This window comes from Macaca mulatta, chromosome 5 (genome assembly GCF_049350105.2).
Source record: "Macaca mulatta isolate MMU2019108-1 chromosome 5, T2T-MMU8v2.0, whole genome shotgun sequence".
NCBI classification, from domain to species: domain Eukaryota; kingdom Metazoa; phylum Chordata; class Mammalia; order Primates; family Cercopithecidae; genus Macaca; species Macaca mulatta.
The window spans coordinates 122,844,102-122,871,365 of NC_133410.1; the positions used below are offsets into that span (position 1 = coordinate 122,844,102).

Below are 27,264 nucleotides of genomic sequence, written 5' to 3' on the forward strand. Positions count from 1 at the left end.
CAGGGTTTTCACTATCTACTTCTTCGCTGGCTTCTTTTAATCTGCCCGTAAGTGTGTCTCCCATCAATATCTCTGTCTGCCCTCATTCTCTCCTCTCTCCACCTATTACTCTTACCTTTTAATTATCTTCAGTAGATGTCTCATGGACATTCTGAAGGCATTTCAGGGTATGCAAAATATATTCATTTTAATCTACATTCAATCACGCTAAATCCTTGGCTCCACTTTCAGTTCCGAACTGTTGCATCCAGTGGTTTCCCACCTTTTGCCACATTCTGTCTCCAAAATACTCCTGGACCTGAGCCCCTCTTCTTCAGTCCCTATCCCACAGAGTTCAGTGCTTCACCATCTTTCAAATAAATTACTAGACAGCCTCCTAATCAATCTCCCAATTCTTCTCTCCTTTCTACAAATATATTCTTCACATTGCTGCCATAGTTATTGTTCTAAAATGCAGTGCAATCAGGGCATTTCTCTGATCAAAAATATATTTGATTCCATAAATAGCATCTAAATAAATTATGAGGTTTTAGAGCTCAGAAAGGACTGCTGAAATAATCTATTTTAGCACAGAATAGTGGGATAATCTTTCCAAGGTCATCAGTCACGAAGGAAAAGGGCTAGTATTAGAACCCAAAAGCCTGATTCCTCACTGCATTTAGGCAAAGCCTATTTCCAAGTTTGAGTTTCGGTTTACAAATTGAGATACTTCTTTTTCCCTTTTAATGCCATGCAATCATTAAATGTTCTTTTCAACCATATGTCTACATTAGAGGAAGTTGTGAAGCAAGATAAGCCTCAGCTCTTAGTTAGATTTTGACTAAAGTGCTTCACTGGACAGATCTTATTGAGAACAACATTTTTCTCTGTTGATGTCAATGGAAAAATGCTAGGCATATATGCTAACTCTCAAACTCCGTTAAATGTTACATATGTGTTCAAAATGGCTAGAGAACACATAAACGAAAACATTAATCCAATAGGCAGCAGAAAGACACTGTTACTGCTGAATTTGAGAACTCCAGGAGGTCTTATAAGCCCAGTTTTACCAGGGTAAGTCTTCCTTTGTCAGCAGCATATGGTGTGACACACAGGTGAAATCAATTGAAGAAAAAATGAACAGAGCATCTGTGCACTCACTTCTTCAAGTTTTAACAGCCAATTAGGCTTTCTACAGTAATATTTATAGCTCCACAAAACTTAGGTAGTAAATGTAATCACTTTTCCCCTCTGGAGAATGTAGGCTGTTAAACTACAGAAGTGAGGGGGTTTATTCTACTCATTTGCTGTCTTAAGGAACTTAAAAAGAAGGGGAATTGTTTATTTGAAGATTACCATTCACTCTATGGATAGAAAGAGAATAGAAGAACTAATATTATGCATCTGTATGATAAATTGCAGTGTTTTATGCAACAAAATGTAAAACAATCAGACAAATACCTCATTCAGTTGGTATCATTAGGGATAGGGCATTTTCTTAAATTATTTTTCAAAATAACAAAAGCTCCTTTAAGCTCCAAAACTTTATTTAATTAATTTTGATGGCTATATCAAAATATACTTTAAATTTCTCTGAATTCTTAATTTAAATACACAAAATTTAATTTTCTTAATGACCCAGGATCATAATTATGATTATAGAATTCTGTGTTATGTACAGTTTTTGGTGCTTAAGAACTGCAGAGGTGAGTAGAAATATTTGTCCCCTCACCAAGTCCTCTCAAATCACGATGTTTTTATGGCTCTTATTTCTTTGTTGTTCTTCGTTTAAACCCTCAGTCGGCTTTTTTTTCTTCTTCTTGTTACTGCAATCAGTATATTGTCCTCTTTGTCTTTTCTGGTCTGTATTTCTCCCCTTTAATTTCCAGTTCCTAATTGCATAAATGCTTGGACATTAGATTACAAAACCTGTTAAAATGCATGAAAGCAATGTGGTTTTTTTTTTGTGGAATAAAGTGCATGAGCCTCAGTGAATATATATGTTGACATATATTTTAGTTATGTAAAGATTTTTTTTTGCTTACTGACTTCCTAGTAAGTAGGAATAAAAGCATAAACTATATTGTTATTTTTTGAAAGAGAAGCCTCACATATTTTTTGTAAGTATCTTCTAGCTAAAGTAAAAGGATACCCAGTCATCACTTATTAAGCTCTTTTAATATATGTATTTAGACAGAGGTTCTCCTCTGTCACCCAAGCTGGAGTGCAGTGACAAGATGACATAGCTCACTGCATCCTCAAACTCCTTGTCTCAAGCAATTCTCTCACCTCAGCCTCCCGAATAACTGGGACTACAGAAATGAGCTGCCACATCTGGGCCCTTATAATATTTTTTTATTTTTGACATTAAAAAAATACATAATAGACTGAAAATCTGCATTCACAGATCTCCGACGTTTAGTCCCATTAACTTATTGGCACATTTGCTTCCAATCTCCTTTACCAACCCCTCACCTTTTTAAAAAGTCAGAATTACTTTAATGAAAATAAGATATTCTCAGTATAGAGAATTAAAACAATGAAGAATAGTATAAAAATGAAACCAAAAGGAGAAAAAGCTATTTTAAATCCAAACCAGAAATAATCATCAATGTTAGAAGAAGATGAAATCAGATAGTAATCCAGAAGAGTGTGTGTGTGTGCATGTGCCCACATGTGGGCACACAGAAGGGTATACAGATGATAGAAACATAGACATTTAAAAAACAAACTCATGCGATTATTAATCTTAATTTACTAATCATTAAGTTTAACTCAAAATTAATAGAAAAAAACAAAGCGAATCTTAAAAATAAATACTTTTTAACTGCAGGTATATTTTTCAAAAGATCACTCTAAATTTTTTTAAAAGAGAATTTTGAAAAAAAATTCAGAGGCTAGAATAATTTGTTAACTACATGTTTTAATTTAGATGGTATCAACTGACATGCAACCTTCAACAAAACATGAAGACATTAGCATTCTCATGCACCCTTCTAATTTCCCTCCCTCACTTCCCAATTTTTGTTAATTATAATTGTGAAACTGCCTAGATTTATACATTCACATTCTCTTGGTTTTCCTAATTCCCAGAATTGTTTAGTATTCATTTCATTTCGAAGAGGATCAAATGCTCATAGCCAATCCTTTTACCATAGGTTTTTCATTAATAAATTCTTTACTTTCATTGATTTGTATTTTGTTTTTTGTTAGTTCTCCTTCCCCTCCCCCCAGTAAGAATCTAATGAATTCTTTACTTTGGGATTTTTTTTCACATTTGAGAATTTTTACTGCTGTGTTTTTCATTAGATAGCATCTTGCTGCCTGGATGCGTAAATCATTCTTTCCATAATCTTAAAAGTTTATCAGCTTAACTAGAACATCTCTCAGATTCATGTTCTAATTCAAAATTTCCTGGAATATGTTGTGTTATTTCAATACACAGATTCAATCTTTCTTCATTTTGTAAAAGTTCTCTTGAGTTACATATGTTGTTCCATATTTTGGGTTTTCTATTCAGGAACATCAGTTACCCTTATGTTGAATTAGCTTTAGCTCTGTTCCATAGCTATTAGATTCTCTAAAACTACTCCATTCTCCCCTCCTTCATCCATACACTATACTGATCACAAGTCTTCTCACTGTCACTAATTACATAATCAGTACTGCTTATCAAATACCTTGTATTTTGTCTGTTACTAGTTCAATAATGATGTTAGCTTGGCCCTCGATTTGTTTTCTCACACATATGAGATACCTTTCATTTTCTAGGCTTTGAACTCACTCTTTATCGAATATGTGTTCTTAGTAAGTTATTCTTTCATGTGACATAACTGTGAGATTTTCTTTGGTTCATTTGTGTTACAGTTTTTTTCTTTGGGTTCTTTGTATACTATGTTTATTTTTTTATTTAGCTCTAACCAGCTTGTATTTGCATAAATGTTGTGCCATGGCATATTTTTCCCCATGTTCCATGTGTTTGGACATTTCAGACAAGACTCCACATTTATTATGAAAGAGTACACCTGAAAGAGTCTTTCCCTTCCGTAAATAACATCATATGCTTTTCCACCACTGTGAGCTACTCATGGAATGCTAGGAGTTTCACAGTCCTACCATCCTTCTATAGCTTGAAAGACTGATAGGAGGAAGATGGCTGCAGAATTTGGCTGAGTATTGGTATTGTGTTTTTGTTAGAATACTTGAGCTCTACTCAAAAAGTAGTTTAAATTAGATGCTTTGCACCAGGGTTCAACCCACTTTATTGAAGAAAGATATTCTGTTCCCAAGGAACAGTATCCTAATATTTTGGATCATTTTTCCCAACAATGAAATGCCCATTCAATCCTGTCATAGTAGACCCCTTTGTTCACATTTCCCCTTTTATTCAAGTATCCTAGGACTCTGTTTCTAATTCTTGTTGGCCAGAAGAGAAAAAGAAAAAGGACTCACTAAGAATGTCTCTCTACGTATTTGGTTATTTGTGAGAATTGTCAGGATTGGGCCAACTCAGTGGTATAGCTCTAGAATCACAGAGTAGGTTAATGATCAAGCCACACTGTGCCACTCCGTTCCATCTCAGAATTGTTTGTTTTTCATACCGGAGACAAGTTTTTCAAGTGCATTGCTTTAAGTTATTCCTCATTCCCTATTTGGTTCATATCAGTTCAAAATGAAAATGTTTCAGCTAGTTTTGCTCATTTGGTAGGTATGGGGGAAAGAAGGCCATTGGATTTTATGTTACAGTTTAAGTATGATATCTTAAACCAGAAATTTTACTCGTTTGTAAATAAATAGTTTTTTACAGAGCTAAAGAGATACTTTAACAATACATAGATGTATCCCAAGCTCTTTCTTCTCATTTCTTTCCCTAAATACTTGCAAATTTAAAAAATCATCGTAAGATTTTAACAGAGAAGTTTAGGAGTAAAAAAACCCACATCTTCTAATGCGGTGAACAGCAATGTGAAGAGGTATGTCCTGTCCTTTGGCAGAAAACAGCACTGTCTGCTACCATTGCTACACAATCAAATTCTTCCATAAAACTGAGTACATTTGAAGACTGACAAACAGTTAAACTACACGCTAGAAAATAAAAACTCCTCTCTTCCAAAAAGCAAAGACTATCTCTTAACTTTAACTATAGAATAAATGGAAAAAGGCAAACTGTACAAATCAGGAGACAGCCTGAGTTTTATGTACCAACCACTTACATTATCTTCTCTCCTAAAACAGATATAACAAAAGGCCAGTTTAAAAGCTATATTCCATTGATGTTTTTGGAGACTAAGCTATGAAGAGGAATTTTTCTGTAAGTAGAAATGGCTAGACAGATGCTATATGACAGTTGAGTCTTTGCTAAAATTGTTGCTTCTCATCCAGGTTTGGCTGCTCCTTCTCTCTGGAATTACAACACCAACTCTCAAAGTAACATGATGCTCTCTCTTCCTTTCACTTTTCCTTAAGCAGTTTTCCCCTTAGCATGTGATATGGTTTGGATATTTGTTCTTATCAAATCTGATGTTGAAATGTGACCCCTACTGCTGGAGATGGGGCATAGTGGGAGGCGTTGGGGTCATGGGGGTGGATCCCTCATAAATGGCTTGGTGCCCTCTGCCCACTGCCCTGCTGCAACAGTGTCTGAGTTCTCACTCTATTAGTTCACAAAATAGCTGATTGTTAAAAGACCCTGGTACTTCTTGCCCTCTCTCTTGCTCCCTCTCTTGCCATGTGACGCTGCCTGCTCTCCCTTTACCTTCCACTATGATTGGAAGCTTCCCGAACCCCTCACCAGAAGCAGATGCCAGCACTATGCTTCTTTTACAGTCTACAAAATCATGAGCCAAAATAAACCTCTTTTCTTTATAAAGTATCCAGCCTCAGGTATTCCTTTACAGCAATGCAAAACAGACTAACCCAACATGCTTGAAAGAGCCTGACATTTTAAAACAGAGAACTTTGTTAGAAACCAGAAAAAGAATTATTAAAATATTTACTGAAAATACAGCCACTGTTTGAAAAAGTCAGCTTTCCAAATACAGGTTTCCCATCCCAAGACTTCCAGTTGACAGTACAGAAGAGTTTCTCTTCAACCAACAGTTTCATGTCCTACCCACATGTAAGGCCAAATTTGGCCTGCGTGACTACTTACGTAACTATGTGGTTTCCTTTCCTCCTAGGTCCCAGATTTTACAATGAAAGATACTATCTCATTTTTTCTAAATAAAAGTGTAATCTCTCACTCATTTTATTCTATTTCAAAACTAAATACCATGACCTTATTAATGAAGCTCTTTCAAACTTTGACACACTTAACCAATTAAAAAGGCAACAGAAAATGACATATTTGATGCGCATGAATAACTTAACACTCCTCAGTTGGTTCATTAACTTTTGGGTTATTCTGTTATGCCACAGTTGCTGAGTGTTCTCAAATACATAGTTTATACTCTCACATGAACATAAACAGAAATGGTTTTTCATATTGTATTCATTAAAGTGCTACAATATATCAAGCTTTTAAACATAGCACAATGATAACGTTACACATTTAGTACTGATTCAGTAAGATGTACCACATTTTCTTAACCATAGCTATAACTGTCTCTCTAGTTAGACAAGATATTCAGAAAACTAACTAGAATCCAACAATTACCTCATGATTACTTCCTCAGCTGTAAAACATATATACTTCTTGTTGCATATACTCTTTGTTGTGATTAAGAGACCAGACTCAGAGGGAGGTCTGTTTGGTATCAAATTCAAGTGTAAAAACTTACTACCATAGAGCTACAGGTAACTATCTTACCTCATTAAGGGTTATTATTGGTGAAATCATGACAATAATAGCAACTACTTCGTAAGATTATCAGGATTAAATGAAATAATGTATTCAGGACTCTGAGTACAATGACTACCACATATTTAAGCACTTAATTCAAGTTGGCTCTAATTATTTTTAAAAGCTATACTGTAATATTCAGAAGAAGTGACCTTTCTGTTTTTTGTAAATATATCAGTCATCAGAAATGGAATGTGGGGAAGGGTGGGGGGAGGGATAATATTAGAAAAAATAGCTAATGCATGCTGGGCTTAATACCTAGGTGATGGGGTTGCTAGGTGCAGCAAACCACTATGGCACACGTCTACCTATGTAACAAACCTGCACATCCTGCACATGTGTCCCAGCACTAAAAATAAAAATAAAAATGCAGTGTGAAAGTAGAGGAAAAATAATTTTCTCACAAACAGAGTAATTTTATTAATATAAGGAGGTAGAATCAATAATTGTTATTCTATTTAACCTTTTCTATACCTAAATAACTGTCTGGGAAGGAAGAAAAAAAGAAAGATTGGCCGGGCGCGGTGGCTCATGCCTGTAATCCCAGCACTTTGGGAAGCCGAGGCGGGTGGATCACCTGAGGTCAGGAGTTCAAGACCAGCCTGACCAACAAGGAGAAAGTGTGTCTCTACTAAAAATACAAAATTAGCCAGGTATGGTGGCCCATGCCTATAATCCCAGCTACTAGGGAGGCTGTGGCAGGAGATTCACTTGAACCCGGGAGGCAGAGGTTGTGGTGAGCCGAGATCTTCCCATTGTACTCCAACTGGCCCAACAAGAACAAAACTGTCTAAAAAGAAAAAACAAAAGAAAAAGAAAAAAGAAAAAGAAAGACCAAGTAATGTGTTAAATTAGTCCTTAGAAGGTACTTGACTTTTTTTTCTTTAAAAGGCCTGAAATTTTCAGATGAAAACTGAGCTCACAGAAATAGGCCAGACTTCTGTAAGATTATGTTCTTCTTTCCCACTACTACAGCCTTCTACTCCTTCTACTTTAGTAATAAAAGAGGTGGTGCTAGCAACACTTTGATATTTGCCTGTGATTTGGGATTGAGAACATTAAATGTCATTGGGCAATTTTCCTGTCTTTTCATGAAAACTAGAACTCACACAAGCTATATTAAGTAAAAGTAGATCTTTAGGGGAAAGTCAGATAATTCAATTACAAGTTCAGCTAGGCCTCTGAGAAACTAGAATATTATCAAGGTACTATGCTCATCTCTCTTTCCATGACAAGACAGGGACTCTGGCTCAATGATTCTCTGTCTGCCTGCTCAATTCTCCTTCCTTCTGATTGGCTTCTTTTGCATAACTCATTTTTGCAGCTCCCCATAACTCTCACTTAACCATGGCTTTTGGAGAGCATATTTTGACCCTGGCCCCAAATCTCCAAGACTTTAGAATTTTGGTCTGTCTTGGTTTCACATCCAGGTTGACCAGTTAGATGTTTACATTTGATCAAATAAACTGTCTAGGTCAGAATCATGTGACACGTACGGTGGCCCACCCACATAGGGTGTGCGTAGGATTTATTCTCCATGAATAGGATAGGGGTAGGAAGGAAATTTATATATAAACCATAAGACAAATAAAAGCATTTAAATCTAGGACACATATTTCTATTTAGCAGAGCTGTCTCTTTAACCTGAATTTATTGAGGTACAATTTACATATAGCAAAATCCACTCTTTTTGGTGTATATTTCTATGAGTTTCGACAAACACATATCGTTGTGTAACTATCATGTGATCAAGTCAAAGGATGTTTCCATCATTAACTCATATCTAAAAATTCTGAAAAGTGTACACCTTAAGTATCCCTCCTTTCACTTTAAAGAAGCGAGCTGATAAGCTGCTCTTACTGAGGAACTTTCCTTTTTAAAAAATTTGCCTTTAAGAGGTAACAGAAACATTATATACACTGATACTGAGACCTGAGTATTTTTACTCATGACCTATTTCAGGCTGTTATTTAAATAAATATTAAAGGGACTATTTTAAGCTAGAACTTCATGAAACACATAATGTATAAGGGCTCAGGTGAAGTATCTCTGTACAGTATATACAGTAGACACTTATTGTTATAAGCTTTAGACAGTATCTGCACTTAGACCACAGCTTGCCGATAAATAGACACTCTCCCATGGCATTCTGCTCGTGGAGAGGTGGAAATGCTTGGGAGATAATCAAAGGTCATAGCTTTATTTAACACCGTCACACACCAAATCGGAAGATAGGCATTCCCTATTGGGGCAGAAACAGTCTGTCCTCCCGTGACTGCTCAGCTCTTCAGTGGAGTCAAATCTTGCCTTTAAAAGGTGGGGCTCACCAAGTGGCCTAAAACAGGTCTCATCTTTCATCAAGGGCTTCTAATTTTAAATTGCTGCCATGCTAAATTTTATCTTGAGTGTTGCCCTCAGTCTCCACCCAGTTTGTTGAGATGCACCACTGGTTTTAAACAAGAATTTTCCAGGGTTTTAATTCCAATGTGCATTATTTAGCAAACAGCCTTCATAGGGCACAAAGCAATGCAAGTTGATTAAGAATTTGAATAAAAGCCTTATTTATGAGCGTTGGATGTATATTCCATGTGGTATACTGAGCTAACCTACAAAAATATAAATCTCTACTGATATCACTCTCTGCAATAACAGAATCCACTAAGAAGAGATTAAAAACAAAACCAATCATGTCCTAGGATAAAAGGTTAAAGTTCCAATTTAAACAGTACTTAGAAATGCACTAGAGAAGCCTTATGAGTTGCAAACTGGACTCAACTGGTAAAAATGGGTAACATCACATGCTATGAAACTCAACTCCTCTAAAATACGAGGGAGCAGGATTCCTCTGGATAACTTTTCCCAGAACCAGTATATCTCTAGAAACGCTGCCAGCAGGAAAATCTAGCTGATAATTTTTGTTTAAAGCACTTATGGTTTGAAATGGGATCTCTTAAAAATAAAATTTCTAGTTTAACTTATATACAGTTAAACTTATAAAAGACAAGGGTACAGATAGAATGTACTTACTGAAGCTATTTAATTCTTTCATACAACACACTTCATGCAATTTTTTTTCTGTGTTATGGAATTCAGCATCTTTCATGTAGATTAACCTCACCTGCGCGTGCATTTTATTCCCATTGTGGACTAAGGTACTAGTGTCTCAGTGTTCAGTGCAGGCAGACAGACTGAAACGCCTGAGTCAAGGCCACCATTTACTGCAGCCTTTAGTCTGCCTTTACAGATCAGAAAAACCTAAACCACTCTTCCATGAAGCTTAATCATTGGCTGGGGTATGAAGAAATCTGTTTCTTGCGTTTACATTATAAAATCCCAGCATAATATAAGACTATCCCTGGGTATCTCAAGTTATTTCTAGCAATCTTTCCATTGTCAGTAAAAGGTGTTTCTTATCTACAGAATGTGGGCCAAGAGTTGCTGCACTGAGTGGACGTAAGTTCTGGGATCTCATGTTTTCAGCATTAGAGTTTCGTTGTACAAGAATCTATGGGGAGTATAATGTGGGAGATGGAGAGTGACCTCAAAGTGTGAGAGTTCTTGGGGTGATTACCATAAGCAAAAATAAAAAAGGGATAATTAAGTGAACCCAAATGGGTTCAAAGCTTGAAGGCTGTGTGAGTTGTAGAATATGAAGCATGGGAGCTGGAGATGTTCCTGAGCTTCTCTCTTCACCCCTGATGATGAGGAGAGAGAACACAGGAGAGGTAGGCCTTCTTGGTTTATGCAGGAAGAAGAGGGGTTTCTTGGAAGGCTATGCGGTAGCTCACAAAACAAAAGGTAGGCCTGAGGAAGCAGGCTTAGCAATCATGAACCAGAGAGGCTTCCTGGTTTCAGGTGGTAGGAACAGATGTGTCTCTTTCAGGCATCTCCACCAGTCAGTTCATTCCTATTTTCAGTCCTTAAGTTATTTGGCTCAGGTTACAAATTCCAGAGAAGGGGGTGCACCTCATAAGCTTAATTCAGGTTTTATGCTCACCCCTTAGATAAGGGAGAAAAAGATGCCTGGGGCAGACCCCCAGGCTACATATAATGAGGAAAGGATGGTCCTGCAGTTAAATTGTGGTGGTTTCCAAAAGAACACAATAGCAAAGCAACAAAAATAAAGGATATTCATGATGCCTATCTTTTATCTTAAGGAAAAAAAAAGTTTTCTGGTTCTTTACGTATTTCTGCCTAATGACCCATTAAAAAACTGAAGGGCTCACTCATATTCACAGAACCCTGCTGAAGCTGGGAACCAGAGGGCTGAGTCACTCTCTCCTGCTGTTTATCCGGGTCCCACACCAGCTTGCTGTCCTTTCTCATCATCTCACTTTGGTCCAAATGTAACTAGAGACTTCTCAGCTTATTTTTAGTAGCTGGTAGATAAACATAATGTGTTCAATTCCTTAATTAATAGTCTCCACAGTTTTTCCACTAGATGAGAGGAGAGAAAACAGGTTAAAATTTTTATCTCTGCGCATTAAATTATCTATAGATAAAATAAGACCAGGCATCATTTGAATTTCAAATTCAGCAAAGAGTAATTAATGAATTAATTAACAAAAAAGACAAAATTTTAATATAATCAACGTGAGGAATTTCAGATTTGCAGTTGAACCTCTAAAGTGATTTTTTTCCCCTAGACTTCACTAGTTGTCCTTCCCCAGCCTCATGTGTGCGCACGGACACAAACATACATGCACACACATATATACATGTGTGTATATATGCACGCACATATTTGTACACACATGCATTTTGTATACACAGGGTAATTCACAGATGTTATCTGATTTCATAAAACTGTGTATGTATGCTGGCCGGGCATGGTGGCTCATGCCTGTAATTCCAGTACTTTGGGAGGCCGAGGTGGGCGGATCACAAGGTCAGGAGATTGAGTCCATCCTGGCTAACATGGTGAAACCCTGTCTCTACTAAAAATACAAAAAAAAAAAAAAAAAAAAAAAATTAGCCTGGGGTGGTAGTGGGCACCTGTAGTCCCAGCTACTCAGGAGGCTGAGGCAGGAGAATGGCATGAACCCCAGAGGCGGAGCTTGCAGTGAGCTAAGATCGAGCCACTGCACTCCATGCTGGGCGACAGTGAGAGACTCTGTCTCAAAAACAACAATCAGCAACAACAATAAACTGTGTATGCTACTTTATGCATCTTTATCCCTTTTTAACCTTTTGAATCAGAAAGCCATATGATCAGAGGAAAACTCAGTTTCTCTGATAATGACTGAATTAAATATGCAAACTTACAGTATAGACTAGTATATAGTATAGTATAGATGAGCATATAGTATAGATTAGTATATATGGTATAGGTTAGTGTGTATATATAGTATATCATATAGTATAGATAGCATATAGTATAGTATAGATTAGTATACAGAACTTTGTGCTAAAAAATAAAAGCACTTTTTAAAAATGCAGTTCCAGTTTTGTAAAGATAACTTAAGTATTGCTTCCAGTATTAAACTGGAAGTAATTGTGTTCAAGAAAAGAGCTTTAATTGGCACGTATATGCCTTGTTGCTATTCACCTAGACTACCCACTTTTGGCCACACTGTTTCATTTCCTTCAAAGGAAATTTTGCTCTTGGCTTGAATCCTGGCTGCCTCTTCTTTTTGTCGGACTGTAGTGGATCTATGTGGTTTTTCTGTTTATTTGTTTTCTGTTTCACTTTTTTCCTTTAGTAAACTACTCTCCTACTCTTGGTCCATGTATCCTGTACTGGTTTGACAACCACCTGTTTCCAGCTCCACAAGCTAGCATGTAATTCCCTTGGTCAGAGCAATTTGTTCAAGGATGAACTATACAACTCAATTTTCATAGAGTTGTTGGGATTAACTGGCAAAAGTCTATCTTTGCAATGACACTTGTTGCTGTAAGAATGATGTAAGCCTGGAACTGCTGGAGCTCACCATATTGGGTAAATGTGCCTGACAATAAAGTAGAAAAGAAGACCTGGGACCAGCTGAACTTGTGCCACCATTGAGCAACATTTGAAACCAGGTCAACTCATACATTTTTTTCAATTATTTGAGGAAATAAGTTAACTTTTTGGCCAAAGCTATTTTGGATTGCTGCCCTTTGCAATATAAAGAGTCCTGAAGAATGCACTAATTTTTACATGTTATTGTCAACCACTTTTCAGCAAAACACCCCCCAAATCAATCCATGTGATTCTAGCTACAAAGGTTTTGTTCACACTTCTTTTCTCAATAGAACAACCTAGGATGTGAGGCTCAGCTCAATTCTGTTACCAAAACACCTTCTGATCATGCTTTGGTCCAAATAGAACCAACTCTCATAAACCTAGGCTTTATCTCTGTATTTAAGAAACAAACCCACTCCAGTAGTATTGATTGAGGGCCTATAATATCCAGAAGCTTACGGAAAAGCTTCATTCTATGAACATTTGCTGGTTATAGTAATAAACAGACAAAATTGGTGTTCTGTTAGCTCCATGTTCAGGGGATGCAGGTAAAAGAACAGGGCCATGGAACAAGGAAGGAATACAAGAGATAGTTTGAATAAAAAATAAGACTTCAGAAAGTCTCTTGTTAACTTTTGTTTTAAGGAAAGCGATAAAAACAAACAATTCAAAACTAAATGCAAGCACATAATACCCCATCATCTACGTTCTGCTAAAGAGTAAATATAAAGCAATATTTTACAGTTGTTCATAGCACTATTATCAGTGTCAGGCAAATCTAAGTTTTAATCCTAGCACAGCCACTTACTCTGTGACCTTAGGTAAAGCAAATAAACTCTCCTCCCTCGATTTCATCTGCAAAGAAGAATTAGAATAGTATCATATACCTTATGGAGTTATTGTCAATGAGACAATGTGTATATGCTTGTCAGTTTGAGAAGGAGGAGTTCATGGTAAGTGCTTAACAAATGTTCACTCTTATTAAGGCCAGACACTCCTTTACAAAAACAAAATGACTTTCAAATAATTTCACATGCTGATAAAGGCAATTCAATAACATGCACCTGAGGTAAATTTCATTTGTGAATATGGCTTTTTATTCTTAGGTTTTATTCACATAGTTTAGGTTTTTCAGCAGAGACAACATCCCAATCTCTAAAACTCTCACACTGTAACACTCAAAAGGAAAAGCAGGGTCTTTACTCCTATTTTTTGCTTTCTTTAGGAAGAGATTATCTTAACAACTAAAGAGAGCTGAAGGATTGAGGTTGCTTTGAGAAATAGTTGCACTGAGAAGTAGTTAATATTGAAACACAAAGTTACAGAAACAATGCTTTAAATCTAAGTGTATATGGAAAGTGTTCTTCCTTCTCCAGACTATTAGTAACAGTCAGTTATAAAGTTTTGCCAAACTCTGGGCCTAAATTTTAAGGGTTTAAATAATGCAATTTCTATGGCATGAGGCTGTCGATCATCAGTACACGCTAGTCATAGTCCCCAAGTGTTTTGGGTTTCACAATTATCAGCTAAGCATGCCCTTCAAAAAAGTCTGTATCATCAATAATACTAGGACAAGAAGCCAAATATGATGATGTTGTCATCCAGATCAGTAGGTTTCTTTGTTCGAGCAAGAGCAGGCAGAAAATATTTCTTTCTGTCCGTGAAAATGCCCCATTTGGGTCAACATTTCTGGAAAGGGTTGAATAGTTTTCAGATTCCAAAATAAGAGATTAAAAAAAGCACACAAAAGAGTCTTTCTTTCCAGGGACTCCAATGAAGAATGCAACCACTGAAAAAACATATTAAGCCATGTATATACATTGCATGTTTCAGCTTCAGCACCTTGTGGGTTTGAGAAAGAAAATGACAGGAATGATTTCAATTGCTTAAATAATTATAGCCATTAGTATCAGGCTCCCCAGGTAACTGAATCTCCTACTTTACTTGTGGGCTAAAAATAAGTAGCCAAATGTTTCTAAGAAAAAGACAAGGTAAATGGTACATACTGATACTTCAAATCATTAAGCATCATAACAAAAAACAAAAATCAGCATTTCAATTTAAGCACATCATAAATACCATGTGAGACAACATTACCTCTATTTAGACCATTCAGGCATAACTGTTTTCATTTCTTAAAACGTATCCTGATGTCTCATTTTGCTTGAAAGTAGAAATTTGGCTAAACTAAATCTCTAATTTTAGTACTGACCAAAAATCAATTTCTATGATTCTGAGTATACTAATTAATTATTACTTAGGCAATAGTTGGCATTATGTAACCAAAGTAGCAAGTAGATGAAAGAAAACCTATAACATTCACTTATAACTCTCTAAACACTTTACAAAACAATACTGTATTCTTTCCAGAAGTTTTTTCATGTGCTCTTCTGCAAAAGTATTTATTGAACATCTGCTATGAGATCTAGGCACCGGGGATAATACTGATCAAAAAAGTCCCTGCATTAATGGAGCTTACATTATAGTTGGTAATATAGAAAATTAACCAGATAAATTAATTCATGGTAATTTAATAGTGATAATTGTCAAAAAAGAAAAAAAAAAAAGCCAAGGGAGGAATTAAGAAAAGTTGGTGGAGAAAGCAGATCAACTTTTAGATTGGGTGGGCAGGGAAGGCCTCTGTGAGCCACGTCTGAGAGGAGAGCTGGGGAGACCATGCAGATTTCTGGGAGAGAAACACTCAGAGCCAAGGAAAGAGGAAGTGTAAATACCTTAAGCTGCAATATGCCTAGTGTGTCCCAGGCTGTGAGGCAGGCAGTGTGGCTGGGGCTGAGTGGGTCAGAAGGAGAGTAGTAGGCAATGTGGTAATGGAGTGTTTTGAGCAGAGGAGTGGCATGCTCTTGCAATTTGATAGGATCTCTCTGGCTACTGTGTTGAGAGTAGACTATATGAAGGTGAAGGTAGAAAGAGGAAAACTAGATATTAGCCCTTTGTCAGATGAGTAGATTGCAAAAATTTTCTCCCATTCTGTAGGTTGCCTGTTCACTCTGATGGTAGTTTCTTTTGCTGTGCAGAAGCTCTTTAGTTTAATTAGATTCCATTTGTCAATTTTGGCTTTTGTTGCCATTGCTTTTGGTGTTTTAGATATGAAGTCCTTGCCCATGCCTATGTCCTGAATGGTATTACCTAGGTTTTCTTCTAGGGTTTTTATGGTATTAGGTCTAACATTTAAGTCTCTAATCCATCTTGAATTAATTTTCATATAAGGAGTAAGGAAAGGATCCAGTTTCAGCTTTCTACTTATGGCTAGCCAATTTTCCCAGCACCATTTATTAAATAGGGAATCCTTTCCCCATTTCTTGTTTTTCTCAGGTTTATCAAAGATCAGATGGCTGTAGACTTGGGAAGGGGAACATCACACACCGGGGCCTATCAATGGGAGGGGGGAGGGGGGAGGGGGGAGGGATTGCTTTGGGAGTTATACCTGATGTAAATGACGAGTTGATGGGTGCTGACGAGTTGATGGGTGCAGCACACCAACATGGCACAAGTATACATATGTAACAAACCTGCACGTTATGCACATATACTCTAGAACTTAAAGTATAATTAAAAAAAAAAAAAAAAAGAAAGAGGAAAACTAGTTGGGACACTTTTACAGTGATCCAGGCAAGCAATGACAATGGTTTTGGCCAATGGGGTGCTGTAGAGATTCAAGATATATTCAAGTTCTGACAGATTCAAGTTCTGAATATATTAGATTCAAGAAGTGCAAATGTCTTGAAGTTGGGATATGCCTAGCATGCACCAGGCTATAAGTAAGGCAGTATGTCTGGAGCTGAGTGAAATATATTCAGTTTCTGAATGTATTTTGAATCTAATTGGAGTTGCTGATGAGTCAAACATGGTAAGTAAGAGAAGTGCACAGTGAGTCAGTAATTACTCTGGTTTTTGGACTGTGTGCCTGAAAAGACGGAGTTGCCACCAAGAGGAGCAAGTTTGACCTTAGAGAGACAAGGAGAACTGTTTTAGATATCTTAAATTTGAGATGCCAATTAGACATGCAAGTAGAGATAGTGAGTAGGCAACAGAATGCACAAGTCTGGAGTTTGGGTAGAGGTCTCAGTAGCAGTTTAAATTTGGATATCATTAGCTTATAGATGGAATAATTTAAAGCCATGATACTGGATGAGGTTCTTAAGAAGCAAGTATAAGTGGAAAATGCATGATGCCCAAGGACCAAGCCCTTGTACTCCAACATTTAAATGTCTGGGAGATGAGGAAGAACCCGCAAAGAAGATATAAAAGGGTGAAAGGAAATTACCTCTATGGTATGGCCAAACTACCTCTATGAAATTTTGAATATATGCATGTTAATAAGGTTAAATGAATATTCAAAAGACTTAAAATATCTTGAAGAGAGGCACAGAATCCTACTCATTTTGGGCTTCAGGGACCAGCACTGTACCAACTACATAAAAAACACCAAATGTATTTGTTGAATGAGTAAGTGAGTGGATAAATGAATGTAGAATCTTAAACATTCACTTTGGCTCAACAAATATTTATTGAGCATTTCTTGTTCCAGGAACTGAGCAAGACACTGAGAAAACAAATATAGATAGAGACCTATCTGATAGGGAAGACAGACAGGTTAACTTGATAGTATATTGGTTTGATTTCTTGCTAAGAGAAATATCAGGCAATTAAATGGAAATATATCAAGCATAGATGAAAAAAGTATGTTATTTAGGAGAATGACAGAACTCCTTTAAAAAAAAAATTCTAAAATCTGACTCCCCATCCTCCCTTTTAACAAGAAATATAAGAAATTACAGTGAAAGTCAATGGATAATCATGATTCAAGATAGTCAATTTCCTACGCATAAAACTTTTCATTAACACATCTATCACTACACGAAAACAGCAAAGAAGAAAGATGAACGTGATCATAAATTATAATTTTCTTCCAGTTCTATGTTGAAAGCTTTTTTTGAGCCTTCCAATAAAAGTTCTGATTAATTTTAGGTTACTGATTTGTAATTAAAAACTTATAAACTTCAAAAGCACTTATGAAAAATCAAATTAGTATTTCTCTTTCAAATATTCCTTAAAACAAAAGTAATGTCTTGCTTAAAATAACTGGGACAGAATAACTCACTCAGTTAGATCTTTGCCCTCACTACCTCACAGAACTGACACACATCACACAACATGAGTGTATATTAGGTAAAATACACATATACATCAAGAATGAATATATGAAATTTCAGCTGATGTATGCTCAATAATTGCTTCTACTTTTTGATTTATTTAAAATGTGAAATAATAAGTCAATATTCAACAATTACTAAGTCAATAATTCAACAGATGTTTGTTGAGTGCCTGGTACGTTTTAGTGCTGTTTACATCCTTGCTTTAGTTAATAAAGGGAAGGAAGGTCTTCTCTCAAAATATGCTTGTTTGTCAGGTCACATAGTTTCCTGGGACCTGTTGCCATTATCTTTCCTATTTTAGAAGTTTTACTTATTTTATTCACATAGTTAAAATTCAAAACAAAAGGGAATGAGTACCTATTTCCGAGTCTCCTAATGTCTATTAACACAATGTCATTGCGTTAACTGTTGTCAATGACACAGCTATCAGAGTGTCACACCATCATGAGAGATAAAATGACACACCATCATGAGAGATAAAACCTTCTTTTCTCTAATCAGATTGTAGTTATTTAGAAATGAAATGTTCTAAACAGACAGAAGTCTTCAACAGAAGAGGTTCAGATCCCATTAATCATCATATCTGTTACTTTTACCACTTTAATTACTCTCTAAACTTTCCACTTTTATTCATTCCCACTGCACTGCTTAGTTTCAAAAACTAGCATCTCTCACTAGGGTGCCAATGTTCTCCAACTTGTAGCTAGAATGATTTCTCTAAATGTGTACCTCATCAGGCCACTTCCCTTAACTCTTATTTTAAAAAATCAGGATCACATTATAATGCAAGGAATGATAAAACTGTAAGTTGCTTTGGAAATTACTCCCAGCTGATTTCTTCAGTTCTCAGAGCCTTACAGTGTTCTCCTTTCACCCTTAAATGTAATAGCTCATCCACACTAAACTCTACATGTCTACAATTTTCCACATCTCTCTTCTCTGGGCCTGTGCACATGTTGTTCTTCTTGGCATTACAGGGAGCTAGAATCTGTGACTAAGTAAATTCTACTCAGTGTAGAGTCTTCTGTGTCTTCCCATTCCTCAGCTCATTAGGCACCATTTCCTTCTGGGAGCTCACCTTGTCTTAGGGCTCACCATAGTTCATTGTTTCTTGTCTCTACTAGGTTGTAAGCTTCTTGTAGGCAGATTTGTCTTATTCATGGGTTTAGCTCTAGTATTTAGCATATTCTTTGCATATAATTAGTACTTAATAAGTATTCATTGAATGAATGTATTATAATAGCAAATCTATTTGCAGAGAATGTCTAAAGTACCAAAGCTGAGGGGGTTGGTGGTTGTGGTTAACTGCAAGCCAACAGCAGAACCTGACAAGTTTGGGTGTCTCAAGTAGAAGTGAAAAGTAAGCAGGGATTAAGTGGGAGTTGGGCTTCCTGTTTGCAAAGTCCAGGCTGGGAGATGAAATGGATGAGTGCATGGCAGAAAATATCATCACATACTGAAGAAGCTGACTGCTAAACTTAGCCTAACATGTTTTAAATGGTAACTTTTCCAGATTCACGTTCATAGCAAAATGTCACTGACAGTCCACAGATACTGTCTCCAAAATGACAATTAATACTGAATACAGCAATTCTAGCCTTTCTCAAGGAGAACCATCTGACCCAGAAGCTGAAAAGAATTTACTTAAGGCACCAATTTAATAAGTATCCATGATTTTACATTTAATTAACTTTTTGAGAAAATTATGCTTTCAAAATCTAGTTAAGCAAAGGAGGTAGTAAATCTCTTTAATGCCTCAACATCAAATTCCAATGGAGTATGATTTTTTTTAAAGTTTCAGGTTGGTTTTTTTCTGAGTAATATCAAACTGCTTATTTTTATCAGTCTTGCCTACCCTACAATATATAAGAAACAGGTCAAGCTAATAATCTTAAATATGCCTTTAAAATGTAAATTTCTAGTCTTGAGTTCTGACCTCCAGCTAATGAATTATGCCTTGCTTGTATTTTCAAATCCAAACCATTTAGTACTTTAAACAGTATTTTTATAAAATTTGACATTTTATTTATTTATTTAAGACAGAGTCTCTTGCTCTGTCGCCCAGGCTGGAGTGCAGTGGCATGATCTCAGCTTACTGCAGCCTCTGCTTCCCGGGTTCAAGTGACTCTCCTGTCTCAGCCTCCCGAGTAGTTGGGATTACAGGTGTACGCCACCATGCCTGGCTAATTTTTGTATTTTTAATAGAGATTGGGTTTTGTCGTCTTGGCCAGGCTGGTCTCCAACTACTGGCCTCAAGTGATCTGCCTACCTTGGCCTCCCAAAGTGCTGGGATTACAGGTGTGAGCCCCTGTGCCCAGCCTAAATTTAACATTTTAAATAAAGCACTGTGAGGACTTTCAATTTCTGGTATGGCGTGTAAGGAGCTTAGAAATCCATCGCTCTGTAATTAGAATAAGTAAAACACTGAACAAACTGACAAAGTAACACTCTTCTTAGATCGTCCATAGAAGCACAGTTATAGTGCAAACTGCTGCCCCTAAAAATGGAGACTAAGACAGGTTAGGATAGTGTCACAATTTATCAGAGCAGAAATCCATGAGCAGAAACCTCCTCAGAACCATCATGAGGTAAGAAAACATAAACTTTAACTGATGAATTGCTGAAGGCTCAGTGTGAACAAGCCTGAAAGATAAAAACTTTAGGGGGACCCAATCTTAAGAGGATCCCCACACTTTTGTGAGTTTTACTTCCAAGAGCTGTATCAGAGCCTCACAGTGAATACCAGAGGAAAAATCTCTTTCTGCTTCTGGCAGAAGGAAGAGAAAAGAAATGACTTTGAAATATGGCAGAGAGTGCTGTTTGTCTTAACAAGGTCTGCCCTTGGAAAAACTAGTTTAGTAGAGCCCAACCTGCTGGGGTTTTATTTGAGTCTAACAAACCTAGGGAAATAGAAATCCCCAACTCTTCTGTACCCTTGAGCACCAATGTAGATCACAGTCTAGAGGTACAGGCTTATGAAAATGTATCCGGAATTGGTGGGTTCTTGGTCTAGCTGACTTCAAGAATGAAGGCGCGGACCCTTACGGTGAGTGTTACAGTTCTTAAAGATGGTGGTCTGGAGTGTGTTCCTTCAGATGTTCAGATGTGTCTGCAGTTTCTTCCTTCTGGTGGGTTCGTGGTCTCACTGACAGGAGTGAAGTTGCAGAACTTGGTAGTGAGTGGTATAGCTCTCAAAGGTGGTGCATCTGGAGTTGTTCGTTCTTCCCAGTGGATTCGTGGTCTCGCTGGCTTCAGGAGTGAAGCTGCAGACCTTCATGGTGAGTGTTACAGCTCATAAAGGCGGTGTGGACCCAAAGAGTGAGCAGCAGCAAGATTTATTGTAAAGAGCGAAAGAACAAAGCTTCCACTGTATGAAAGCGGAGAAGCAAGTTGCCACTGCTGGATCAGCAGCCTGTTTTTATTCCCTTATCGGACCCCCACCCACATCCTGCTGATTGGTCCATTTTACAGAGAGTTGATTGGTCTGTTTTGACAGAGTGCTGATTGGTGCGTTTACAATCCCTGAGCTAGACTCAGAGTGCTGATTTATGCATTTACAATCCTCTAGCTAGACATAAAAGTTCCCCAAGTTCCCCACTAGGTTAGCTAGATATAGAGTACTAATTGGTGTATTTACAAACCCTGAACTAGACACAGAGTGCTCATTGGTGCGTTTATGATCCCTTAGCTAGACATAAAGGTTCTCCAAGTCCCCACTAGAACAGGAGCCCTGCTGGTTTCACCTAGTGGATCCCCCACCTGGGCGCAGGCGGAGCTGGCTGCCATTCCTCAGCTCTTGGGCGGTTGATGGGACCCAGTGCCGCAGAGCAGGGAGCAGCGCTGGGCTCCTCAGGGAGGCTCAGCCCGCGAAAGCCCACCGCGGCGGGGGCGGGGATTGCGACATGGCTGGCTGCAGGTCCCAAGCCCTGCCCTGTGGGGAGGCAGCTGAGGCTCCGCGAGAACCAACGGCGGGCCGGCACTGCGGGGGGACCCGGAACACCCATCGCAGCTGCTGGCCCGGGTGCTAAGCCCCTTACTGCCCTGGGCCAGCGGCACCAGCCAGCCGCTCAGGAGTGCGGGGCCTGCCGAGCCTCGCCCGCGGGAACTCGAGCTGGACTGTGGGCGCCGCGCGCAGCCCTGGTTCCTGCCCGCGCCTCTCCCTCCACACCTCCCTGCAAGCAGAGGGAGCAGGCTCCGGCTTTGGCCAGCTGAGAGAGGGGCTCCCCAGTGAAGTGGCGGGCTGAAGGGCTCCTCAAGCGCTGCGAGAGTGGACGCCCAGGCCAAGGAGGTGCTGAGAGTGAGGGCTGCTAGCACATGGTCATCTCTCAAAAAGACTGAGATCTTAATATAGGACTATGGAATGCTTCCTCTTTCCCCATAACTTACTGCTATATTATTGAAGGCTTATTTACCAGAGTTGTGCTTTTTCTTTCTTCCTAACCTAGTGTATTAGTCCATTCTCGCATTGCCATAAAGAAAAACCTGAGACTGGGTAATTTATAAGAAGCTTAATTGGCTCTTCTTCAGGCTGCATAGGAAGTATGGCAGCATTTGCTTCTGGGGAGACCTCAGGGAGCTTTTACTCATGGCAGAAAGCAAAGCAGAAACAGGCACTTCACATGGTGAAAGCAGGAGCAAGAGAGAGGAGAAGGCCACACACATTTAAGTGACCAGATCTCATGAGAACTCACTCCCTATCATGAGGACAGTACCAAGAGGATGGTGCTACACCATTCATGAGAAATCCAACCCCATGATCCAATCACCTCCCACTAGGCCCCACCTCCAACATTGGGAATTACTATTCAACATGAGATCTGCTGGGTACACAAATTCAAACCATATCACCTAGTATATCATGCCCACCTTTCAATAAATTACAAGGCGTACTAAAGGGCAAAAACACAGTTTGAAGAGACTAAAAAAGTATCAAAACCAGAGTCAAATATGACAAATATGTGGGAATGATCAGACCAGACATTTTTTAAAACTGTGAATCATATATTAAGGGCTTTAATGGAAAAAGTAGACGCCATGCAAGAGCAGGTGGATGATGTAAACAGAGAGATGAATATTCTAAGAAAGAATCCAACAGAAATGCTAGCTTTACGGTCAAAAACACTGTAACAGAAAAATGGAGAATGTCTTTGATAGGCTCATTAGTAGACTAGATAGGGCTGAGGAAAGAATCTCCAAGCCTGAGGATATGACAATAGAAAAAACTTCTAATACTGAAGAGCAAAGAAAAAGACCAATAAAAAAGAAAGCAAAGAATATCCAAGACAACTTAGATTGTGGGACGATGACAAAAGGTGTAAATATGTGTAATTTGTGTAATGGGAATAGTGGAAGGAGAAGAAGGAAATAGTGACAACATTTAAAGCAATAATGACTGATAACTTCCTGAATAATTATTATGAGACAGCAATAACAGTTTGACAGTTTCCTCAGATCCAGGAAATTCAGAGAACACAAAGTATGATAAATACTAAAAAGCAATCCCTAGGCATACCACATTCAAACATCAAAAAAACAAAGAAAAAGTAATTCTTATCTTTGTAAAGATAAGAATATACATCTGAATTCTCAGGAACTAGGCAAGGAAGAAGAGTGTGTAATGAAACAGTGTTAAGAAGAAAACAAAACCAAAAAACCCTAGAATTCTATATTCTGTGAGATTATCCTTCAAATGTGAGAAAATTAATACTTTCTCAGACAAACAAAAAGAATTTGTAGACCTGCCTTGCAAGAAATGTTAAAAGTTCTTCAGGAGAAGGAAAATTACAAAGATTGGAAACTCAGATCTACAGACAGAAAGAGCATCAAAGAAGGAATAAGTGAAGATAATAAAAACTATTTTTCTTATTCTAAATTGATCTAATAGGTAACTGTCCAAAGTAATAATAACAATTTATTCAATTATGTATGCTTGTGTGTGTGTGTGTGTGTGTGTGTGTGTATTTATGTATAAGTGAAATAAACAATAGCAGTGATACAAGGGACAGGAGCAAAGAGTAATTTTGTTATTATAGGATATTGATACTACTCATGTAGTAGTATAGGAGATACTGTGGGTTCGGTTCCACACCACAACAATAAAGCAAATATTACAATAAAATGAGTCACAGTTTTATTTTACAGTGTATATAAAGTTATGTTTGCACTATACCATGGTCTATTAAATGTGCAATAGCATCATCTCTAAAAACAATGTGACATACCATAATTTAAAAATACTTTACTGCTAAATACACTAATGATCATCTAAGACTTTAGTGAGTTGTAACCTTTTTGCTGGTAGAGGTTCTTGCCTCAATGTTGATGGTGCTGACTGACGGGGGTGGTGGCTGCTGAAGGCTAGGGTGACTGTTGTAGGTTCTTAAAATAGGCAACAATTAAGTTTGCTGCATACTGATTGACTTTTTTTCACGAAGTTTCTCTGTAGCATGTGATGCTGTTTGATAGCATTTTTCCCATAGTAGAACTTCTTTCAAAACTGGAGTCAATCCTCTCAAACCCTGCTGCTGTATTATCAGTTAACTTTATGTAATATTCTAAGTCCTTTGTTGTCATTCAACAACGTTCAGAATATTTTCACTAGGAGTAGATTCCATCTCAAGATACCACTTTATTTGCTCATTCATAAGAAGCAACTCCTCATCCATGGAAGTTTTATGCTGAGATTACATCAATGCAGTCACATCTGCAGATTCCACTTCCAGTTCTAGTCTTCATGCTATTTTCACATCTGCAGTTATATCCTCCACTGGAAGTCTCAAACACCTCAAAATAATCCATGAGAGATGGAATCAACTTCTTTTAAACTCCTGCTAATGTTGTTATTTTTTACCTCCTCCCATGAATAAGTAATGTTCTTAAGTGGCTTCTAGAATGGTAAATCCTTTCCAGAAGGTTGTCAATTTACTTTGCTCAGATCAATCAGATGAATGACTATCTAAGGCAGCTATCGCCTTGCAAAATATATTAATTAAATAATAATACTTGAAAGACAATACGACTCACTGACCCAGAAGCTGCAGAATGGATGTTGTGTTAGTAGGCATGAAAACAACAATTATCTCTTTGTACATCTCTGTCAGAGCTCTTGAGCAACTAGGTCAATTGTGGATGTGCAGTAATATTGGAAAGAAATCATTTTTCTCCCCTGCAGGCAGTAGATCTCAATGCTAGGCTTAAAATATTCAGTAAACCATGATGTAAACAGATGTGCTGTCATCTAGGCTTTGTTGTTACATTTATTGAGTACAGGCAGAGTATATTTAGCATCTACCTTAAGGGTCCTAGAATTTTTGGAAGGTAATGAGCATTCACGTATTCTTAAAGTCATCATGTGCATTAATCCCTCATGAGAAAGTTAACCTGTTCTTTAAAGCTGTCCTTTAAAACTTCTTGTCTCAAGCTATGAAACTCCTAGATGGCATCTTCTTCTAATAGAAGACTGTTTCATCTACATTGAAAATCTGTTGTTTAGTGCACAAACCTTTATCATTTATCTTAGCTAGATCTTCTGGATAAGTTACTGTGGCTTCACCATCAGCACTTGCTGCTTCACATTGCACTTTTTTGTTATGGAGATGACTTCTTTCCTTAAACCTCATGTAACAACCTCTGCTAGCTTCCTTCTATTCTTCTGCAGCTTCCTCACCTCTCTCAGCCTTCAAAGATTTGAAGAAAGGTAGGGCCTTGTTCTGGATTAGGCTTTGGCTTAAGGAAATGTTATAACTGGTTTGATCATCTATCTGGACCAATAACGCTTTCTCCATATTAGCAATAAGGCTGTTTCTCTGTCTTATCATTTGTTTGCTAAATGGAACAGCACTCGCAATTTCCTTCAAGAACTTTTCCTTTGCATTCACAACTCAGCTAACTGGTACAGAGGTCTAGCTTTCGGCATATCTCTGCTGTTGATATCCCTTCCTCACAAACCTTAATTCTTTCTAGGTTTTGATTTAAAATGAGAGATGTGTGACCCTTCCTTTCACTTGAGCACTTAGAGGCCAGTGAAAAGTTATTTATTGGTTTAATTTCAATATCTTTGTGTCTCAGGGAATAGGAAGGCCTGAGGAAGGGGAAAGAATGGGGGAACGGCCAGTCAGTGGGGGCAATCAGAACACACACAACTGATCTACAGATTCAATGAAATCCCAATCAAAATCTCAGCAAGTTATTTTTCGATAAATACTAACCAATTTTAAAGTTCATATGAAAAGAAAAAAGACCCAGAATAGCCAAGAGAATATTGAAGGAAAAGAACAAAGATAGAAGACTGACACTACTCAACATCAAGACTTACCATAAAGCTACAGCAATCAAGACACTGTGCTACTGGCAAAAGAACAGACAAAGAGATCAATGGTACAGAACAGATCTTTGAGTATAGAAATACACTCACACAAGTATAATCAACTGATCTTTGATAAAAGAGCAAAGGCAATACACTGGAAAAAAAAAACCATTCTTTAATAAATGTTGCTGAAACTACTGAATACTCACATTAAAAAAAATGAATCCAGACACACACCTTATACTCTTCCCCAAAACCAACCCAAAATAGATCACACACCTATGTTTTATGTAAAACACAAAACTCTAAACTTCCCAGAAAACACAGGAGAATATTTAGATGATCTTGGGTATGCTGATGACTTTTTAGATATAAGACAAAACACATAATCCATGAAAGAAACAAATTGATAAGCTAAACTTCATTAAACTTAAAAATTTCCACTCTGCAAATGACAATGTTGAGAGAATAAGCCACAGTCTTAAAGAAAATATTTCCAAAACACACATCTGATAAAGCTTTTGTTAACCAAAATATACAAATAACTCTTTTTTGTTTGTTTGTTTTGAGATGGAGTGCCACTCTGTCACCCAAGCTGTAGTATAGTAGTGTGATCTTGGCTCACTGCAACCTCTGCCTCCTAGGTTCAAGCCTCTTGAGTAGGTGGGATTACAAGCATGCACCACCATGCCTGAGTAATTTTTGTACTTTTAGTAGAGATGGGGTTTCACCATGTTGGCCAGGCTGGTCTCAAAACTCTTGACTCAAGTGGTCTGCCCGCCTCAGCCTCTTGAAGTGCTGGGAATATACAAATAATTCTCAAAGCTTAATATGAAAATGAACTATCAAATAAAAAAGGGATAAAAACCTGAAGAGATACCTCACCATAGAAGATATGCAGATGATAAGCGAGCATATGAGAAGACGTTAATCATTGTATGTCATTAGCAAATTTCAAATTATAACAATGGAACATCACTACACACCTATTAAAATGGCCATTATCAAGAGCACTGAT

General features: G+C 37.6%; 1 protein-coding gene across 29 annotated transcripts in view; it reads right to left on the reverse strand.

Annotated features, from left to right (window-relative positions):
- Positions 1–27,264, reverse strand: part of CAMK2D (calcium/calmodulin dependent protein kinase II delta) — a 305,498-nt gene that overhangs the window by 122,071 nt on the left and 156,163 nt on the right. Inside the window, exon 1 of one of the 29 annotated variants that reach the window (XM_078002205.1) lies at positions 15,497–15,542. The exons of the other annotated variants lie outside the window; for them this stretch is intronic. The gene's annotated coding sequence lies outside the window, so the exon portion shown is untranslated. Of the gene's footprint in view, positions 1–15,496; positions 15,543–27,264 lie in introns of those variants that run through there. 29 annotated transcript variants of the gene reach the window in all.